The sequence below is a fragment of the Vombatus ursinus genome, unplaced genomic scaffold (assembly GCF_900497805.2).
Source record: "Vombatus ursinus unplaced genomic scaffold, bare-nosed wombat genome assembly UNPS02014791.1, whole genome shotgun sequence".
In the NCBI taxonomy this organism is placed as follows: Eukaryota; Metazoa; Chordata; class Mammalia; order Diprotodontia; family Vombatidae; genus Vombatus; species Vombatus ursinus.
Window position 1 is genome coordinate 6200609 of NW_020954569.1, and position 8295 is coordinate 6208903.

The 8295-nt window shown below is 34.4% G+C and overlaps 1 pseudogene; it reads left to right on the forward strand.

The window, feature by feature from the left end:
• Window positions 1–5856: 5856 nt before the first annotated feature.
• Window positions 5857–6031, forward strand: LOC114047905 (annotated as a pseudogene).
• Window positions 6032–8295: the final 2264 nt, after the last annotated feature.

The following is an 8295-nucleotide window of genomic DNA, read 5'->3' on the forward strand; positions in this document are numbered from 1 at the left end:
TACATCTTTCAAGTTGAGTAGATATAACTATTTACAAATAATTTACAGATTTCATCCAGTCCAATTTTACATATAAGGAAACTGGAGCCCAGAGAGGTTATGAGTTTCCCAAAGTCACAAGGCTAATAAATAATTGGAGGTGAGATTTCAACCTATATCCTTTGACTTCAGAGCCACTGCTTTTCCTACTGTATCAACCTCTTGTTAGTTATCAGTCATGCAAATGGGATTTGTGTTTGTGGTGGAATACACACACACACACACACACATACACACACACACACATATGGTGTAATACTTCTATATACTAAAAAATTTCACAGCCTCCAACTACCACTGAGAGAATATGTTCAGTGAAAGTAATTGATATCATTTCCAGATTCATTCTTCCAGCTAACAGTCTTTGGATATATGTTTCTATTATTCTCTGATCACTAAAAAAAAATATTGTGCAGCTTTTCTGAACTACCTCTAACTTCTTAAATTGTAAATCAAACTTTATTTTAAAATAACTGTCATTTCTCATGGATTTCTAAATCCATATTACATATATATGTAAATATCATGAGAAAACTATTTTTTCCTCTCAATTTGTTCTGCCTTACTAAAATAATGAGGCAACTTTAATCTCACTTTTTTTTTATTAGCTGTCTTTCAATGTTAATTCATCTGGTTACAAGATTCAAATTTTATATTGGGGAATAACAGCAATGATTGTGCCAGAAAAGATTGGAGCTTTCTGATTAGTATGTACCAGCAAATACAGATAATACTTATTGTAAGGCTCATTTGTAGTCTTTGACCACAAAAATGATTTTTTCTAAACTCATTGAAAATATAAAAATTGGTTTCAACTAATTGAAATACAATTTTAATACATTTTAAAAGTACATTTAAAAATACTTTTTTACCCTTTAAGTGCATGCAATCTCCTGTACTGTGCAGAGGCTAAGTTAAAAATGTGGCTTTCTAAACTAACTTTTAACTTGGTTTCTCAATTTAAGAAGGTCGTAGACCAAAAAGGGGGGACAGTGAGATGTTACAGTGGATAAAGTGCCAGGCCTGGAGTTGGGAAGACTCATTTTCCTGAGCTCAAATCCCTGGGCAACTCACCTAACCCTGTTTGCATCAGTTTTCTCATCTGTAAAATGAGCTGGAGAAGAAAATGGCAAACCCCTCCAGCATCTTTGGCAAGAAAACCCCAAATGAGGTCATGAAGATTTGGACACAACTGAACTGGAAAGACTAACAAGGGAGAGAGAAGAAGCAGATAATACTATGTAAGTAAGGTTATACATAAATCACTGCACACCGGTATGTTGTTTAACATATATGTATATATGTATACACTTATATATCCATATGTGTCTATGTTAAATAATTAGAATGACCTCTGTGTTCATTTAAACATTTTCTGTTTCTTTGTCTCATGTTGTCTTATTTTTGAAAACTTATGTGAACTGAGGTGGAGCCAAAAGGGAGGAGTGATGGGAAGCAATGTGGTGGATTCCCTCCACAAACACCTCCAAACAGATCTAGAAACTACACCGATCAAATCCTAATGGAGGCAATCCAGAAAAAGTCACAGTGAGTCCTTTGTCCTGCTCAGCCCATAAAGAGGTTTATAGAAAAGGGATTCTTGGTTAGGCCAGGAACATGCTGCTTTCTGAACAATCCAGTGCCCAGGGCAATAGTAGGTTTAAAATTCATACCAGAACACCCCCAAACACATACTAGGGCACTGCCATGGAGACAGTTATTAGTTAATTAATTAATTTATTTCCCATTAACAAGTTTGCGCTCACATTTTTAGAGAAAAATGAGAAGACAACCTGTGAAAGGGAATGACATACTATGTAGGGAGGCCCCAGACATCCCTAGTCTATGAAGGAGGCAATTTAAAAGCAAGCAATAATGGTGGTATGGTTCAGATCCCAAGATACTATTTCTAACATTTAGCCAGCCTTCAGAGGAATAACCAAGGCAGGAATCTAAAACCAAAGGAAAGCCTATAATTCTGCTACATTGAATCTACAGAGATTCTCAGTTTGTGGATGACAGTGATGGCCAATAGAAGACTATACTTGTAGAGAGCCAAACTCAGGTCAGAAATTTGAAAAGCTTAGACAAGGGGAGGAAAAATCAGACTTTGCCCTGTATCAGACCACTTTCAGAGCACTGGAAGCCTACCAGCCTCCAGCCTGTCCTTGAGACACTTGAATAACACAAAACTCCTTCCCTCCAGAAATATAGCAGATTACACCTAGAACATCAATTCTGAAGTCAGGAAGTCTTGAAGCATGAGAAAACAAAAACAGTACCCCACCATTAAGAGCTATTACTGTGTCAGGAATTCACCAGAAACAAATAGTGAAGAAGAGAATGACTCCAAAACACTTACGAGCAATACCTCAGAGAATAAGACAGCTTGAGCAGAAATTCAATGGGAATTCTTAGAAGAGTTTTTAAAAGAGTTTAAAATGTGTTTATTTTATAAATGGAATGAGAGTACTTGAGGAAAAAAATGGAATAAAGAAATGAGTGATAAAAAAAAGAATTGGAAAGGGAATTAGCAGCTTGGCACAAAAGGTGTGAAATCTTGTCAAAGCAACAAACTCCCTGAAAATAGAATAGACCAAATAGAAACCAATAACTCCAGGAAACAACAAAAATATTAATGCAAAGTCCAAAGCCTTTAAAAAACAATTGACCTGTAAAACAGTTTGAGGAGAAAAAAAAAAGAATCATTAGACTCTCTGAACAATATGACTAAACAAACAAACAAACAAAAAAGATTCTAGACATCATATTTTAAAAAAAATCTTAAAAGAAAACTGCTCAGATCTCTTTGAATCAGACAGAAATGTGGAAATAGAAAAAAAATATGGAAGAAACCTCTAAAGGAAAACACCCAGGAACATCATACTGCAAGCAACCAAAAAAGAAAGAGTTCAAGTACCAAGGAGACCCAGTCAGGGTTGAGGGAATTGAGGTGACTAGGACAGTAAGTGGTTAATTGTGGGAACTGAGTGAACCACAAGGACTCCATCTTGTGACTCAATTCAGGACCTAGCTCAGTTCCTTTTCTATTCAATTATGGGTCTAGTTCAACTTCTATCTTGTGACAAAACTTTATTTAATTATAGGAATTGGGAGAAAACTTTTTTGATTATTTGAACCTAGCCCTGCATGGCTAGGAAACTGAACCACCTCTGCCTGCTGTTCAGAGACCTTTAACTAAGGACCTAGGTTTTGCTGACCAGAAACCCAGTCACAGTTAAATATTGATGCTAGTTTTCTCAAAATTGTACACAACAAGCATCTCATGTATCTTACCTGAAAACTATCTTTGTACTGATCAGTCAGTTATTGTTTTCCTGTTTCTTCGTTTAGAAGTGCTTAAGGGGAGCAGGACATCTCCTTTTCTGATTTAAAATATGAAGCAAATAAATGGTACCCCAGTGGCCAACATTCACCTATGTTCTTCCTAAATCTATCAAATTATTAAATTCTCCTATCTGTATTCAGATTCCCAGCAGAATATGAGGGCACAAATCACGTTACTTGGACACATTTTGTGACACTTGCCCATGTTAGAAAAATTGTTCATCATGGACCTACTCCTTAAATATTTCTATCTTCTCCACACCTCTTTCTGTACATAGTTTTGGATTTTTCTTAATCAATATGTTATTGAATCAATATCTACATATTTACTATCTATTGTATCCTCAGCATTTTCATAGTTATTAAAGAGACAACACATGTAATATGAATAGTATATGGATATGATGTATATACTATGGATATAAAAGAAGTATGATATAGTCTAGGCACACAAGAAACTTCTAATTAGTTGGATGTGGCAATTAGCAATGAAGCAACTAGAGAACAATTACATGTTGAACTATGTAATTCTCATTATATATATAATAAAAGTCCAAGGGAGAAAGTGAGACATATCCTAACAGTTCTTAAAGATTTTATGTTAATGATGATACTTGAACTTTGCTTTGAAGATGTTTGAATAGCCAAAAATAAAAAAGAAGTAGGGTATTGTTAGTGGAGAAAATGACATAAGCAAGTGCATAAAAAATAGACATGTACATGCTATATTAAAGAAACACTGATGCTGATCCAAGTGGACCAAAAAGTATACATTAAAGAATAATCATTGTCTGAAAATGGTTGCCTTATTAAAGTTCACCATATTAAAGGCATGGGAGGGATCAAGTTTAAAGATTTAGTAAAATAATTTGGGTAACAAAAAATGAATAATCATTGAATAACAAAATGTTGAAAGCTGTTTTAGTTGTAATAATCTAGAAATTCTATTTAGAATCATGTGTAAAGAGGTAGATATAGCTAAGAAACAGTCATGGAAATCCTCCTGTGAGTTGAAATTAGCACACATACACACACACACACACACACAATGTACACATAATGTACACACAATGTAACTAATGGCCTCCAAAAGAGTCACCTTATTCCTGGATCCAAACCAATGGATGAGAGATAATATATGGTACAGAAAGATGATTCAATCTGGTGCCAAAAGATCTGGGTTTGAAACTAGGTTCTGTCACTTAATAGTTATGTGATCACAAAGAAGTCATTTGATCTCTCAGAGTTTCATTTGTCTCATCTATATAACTAGGGACAATAGTATTTGTATCACCTAGCTCACACAGTTATAGGGAAAATGTTTTGTACACCTTAAAGTGTTGTACAATTATGGGTTATCACTTCCTTCTTTTAGGGGACAGTATTATATATAGTCAGTTGGTAAATCCATAAGTTTTTATTAAATGCTTACTATGTGCCAGAGAAAAGAAGAGTGGACTAAAACTGAGAAGACCTAGGTTTGAGTTCATGCTCTGATGCTTCCTGTCTGTGTCACTTTGGGCAAGTTGCTTTGCCATTTTGAGCCTCAGTTTCTTCATCTGCAAAATGTGGTGGGAGGAGATATTTGCTGTACTTGCCTCAAAGGGTTGTTATAAAGAAAGAAGCTTGTAACTTTATTGCCATTGTTATTGTATTCACTTTCATGGCAATAAGAGAAATGTGTAAGAAATGAAAAAGGCATTAGTTGTCTCTAAAATTGGAGAAAGAATTTTCCTTGTCAGAAAGGGAAGATTCAGGCTGTATAATTATATAATAATTCTTTAGCATGGGAAAAAAAACTGATTTTGTTCTTGAGAAAAGATATCCTGAGATTAATCAAATCCAGACATTATCAATTTTTTGGAGCTTTGGTTTTGAAGGAATAAATAAAGATTGGTGATGTATTAGAAAAAGAAGAAAGAAAGAAAAGGCTTAAAGATGGATCTTAGGTTTCAATACTATGAGAATGGTATGATATAATATGCTCTATTATGATGTGATTTGTCATATAATATGCAATAATATACTACTGATAGAAATAGATCAATTTTATATAAATTATGTTGAATTTGCCTTAATACATGTTAATTTTGAGGAAAAAGCATACTCAAGTAGATACAATCTTCATCCAATTGGAAGTGTGACAATAGGGCAGGGGAGACATAAGAATTGAAATACAATTTTGATAGCAATCAGTATGAAGGGGTAATAATTTAAGTTATAACAAAAATGAGAATTATTACATTTTATCTAGCTGTATGACTTGCAAAATATTTTCCTTTTAGCTACCCTGTGAGGTCAATAGTTATGGTCAAACAATATTCTAACCCCTCTCCTCATTCAAGTTTGTCTAATTTTTTTTTCCCTTAAAAGCTATTGAGGGTTGCTGAGGACCCGGGTGACCCTAAGGTGGACCCACTCACAGGCTAACAAGCCAGCCGAGCTGGCACTGAGGTGAGAGGGGCAGCGATGCTGAACAAGCTCCTTGGGCCATGCTACAAGAAGCTGGTGAAGTACTGGCTTCCCACAGCAGGCACATGGGGTGCTGTTGGTGCCATGGGGCTAATTTGGGTCATTGACTGGTGTCTGCTTCTGGATTTGATGCCATACATACATCAATGGCAAATTTAAGAAGAACAGTTAAACTAGCTTTTCAATCTTATGGTCTAAGGATGGAGGACTTTTTAGGAACTGATCTTTACAGGGATCCTGATTAAACACAAATGTGAAATGCTTAGGGTGAACTCCAAGGACTCAAAGACCTCTCAGTGGCACCTTTGATGTATCACTTGTATAGGGATAATTAAACCTACTTCTGAAACATGGTGGCTACTCAGGTCATTGAACACAAGAATAACTATGACAACAGATTGAATTATGCCAGATTTCACAGTGACATATGGAATTAAAAAAAAAAAACACACCAAGGTCAAGCTTGAAAAAATAAGGTATTGAGATATTCTTGCAGACTTGATAAGCTTAGAAGGCTGAAGGTGTTGACATCAATTCTTTATTGATTCATTACAAAACAACTTTTTCTAGAGTTCTAGGAGCCCTCTGATGCTTGGCTGGTGAATCATAATGGGGTGAATCAGGCAAGGCACCTTTGTTCAGCTGAATCAACTTAAAGTACCCTCAATACCCATCTTTGTTGAATATCTGCGTGCTGTGGCTAAGTAAATTTACTTTTGTTAAATATTGAATGACATATGAATGTTTTGTTTTGTACAATACTGGATGTAAAGTACCACTGGACTGGAATGAGTCGGATCCAGCCCCAAACAATAGTAAAGATACTTCTATTTTTATAGAGAAGAAAATGACACACAAAGAGGTTACTTTGTAAGGATGACATAACTAGTAAGTATCAGAGCTAGGACTCAGGATCACACAATAATCAAATTTTATAATTGAGAGAAACCTCAGAGATCATCTACTCCAACTCAGTCCTTAAGAAAAACTTTTGTACAACATAAGGGCCATCTAGCCTTGGCTTGAAGACTTCTGGTGAGAGCAAATCCATTACCTCCTGAGGCATCCTCTTTCCCTTTTGTGTAATTCTGAGTATTAGGAATTTATTTTTTTTAAATTTGGACATTTTTAACATTTTAGGAGGATTGTAAAGTAGAAGCTAGGTAGATTCAATCCAGGTCCAATGCTTGTTCAACCATGCCATGCTATATTTCAGACAGTAAATAACTCATATTTATGAAGATAGTAAATGAAGCATTTTCTTTCTAATAAGAAGCTAACATTGTTCCTAAACTAGGATTTTCATGCAAGCCTCTTCTAGTGGTAGAACTAGAGCAGACAAAGTGCTTGGTCATGTGATATGAAAGTTCTCTTTTTTAATACTGGTTACACAGTGAGTATTTGGCATGTTTCAAGCAATTGTCAATAGTGCCATCTTTTAACACCTGTGTCATAGGAATTTTACTTTATAAAGACAAGTTAAAAAAGAAAATTTATAATATTTTATATTATTTTAATGCTCATAATTATTAGGATAAATTTTATGAAATTGTGTTAGAGTGTAAAGCATTGTAGATATTTGCTTAAGAGATGAATAAAACATGAGAATAGTCAAAAGACAGAGACAATAAGAGACAGTTCAAAAAGTCAGAAGACTTGGATAAACTGTACATTGTTCTGTAGTTCAGGTAGTGAATTAGTCATACTATGATTTTAATTTTATCCTATATGTATATATTCTTCACTAATAATAATAACAACAATAATAACTGGCATTTATCTAGCTCTTTAAGGTTTCCATGTGAAATCCAGCATTTTCTACATCATATTTATACTGCCTCTTTTAAAGCTTCTATTTCCCTGAAATAAACATTTTATTGAAATATCTTCCTTTCCTCCAATATTAAATTGTGGACATTTCTCCATTATAACATCATTTGGATCTCTAATTTATCCCTTAAAAATTTGATATATCAGAGCATAAATAGGTAGTTAGAAAGCCCAATCGGATGACTTTTAAAGAGATAACAGAGTATTCCTTACTTAAATAATCCTTATTAAAGACTAGTGCTTTCATATATAATGGCAAAGAAAGAAGAAAAAAAAGAAGTAAGATTTGAAAATATTGCCAAAATGACAGTAAATGTTAATGGTCTGATCACAAAAAATTGTCCTTCAAACTAGTGTGTAGTAAATAGTAATGAATAGATGTACTTGTCAGTGAGATTTGATTTGTCTAGCAAATCCTTGCTGACATACACACTCATTTACTACTCTATAGCCTTTTGAAAATGCCATTCCAGTAGAGCATAAAAAGGTTATTTAGATTAAGTACAGTTACAAGATAAGCAGTACACTGAGTTCATTGGACTCCATGCACACTCATTTAATGTCCACTGCTCCATTACTCTGAATCAAACTGTTCCTGAAAGAACA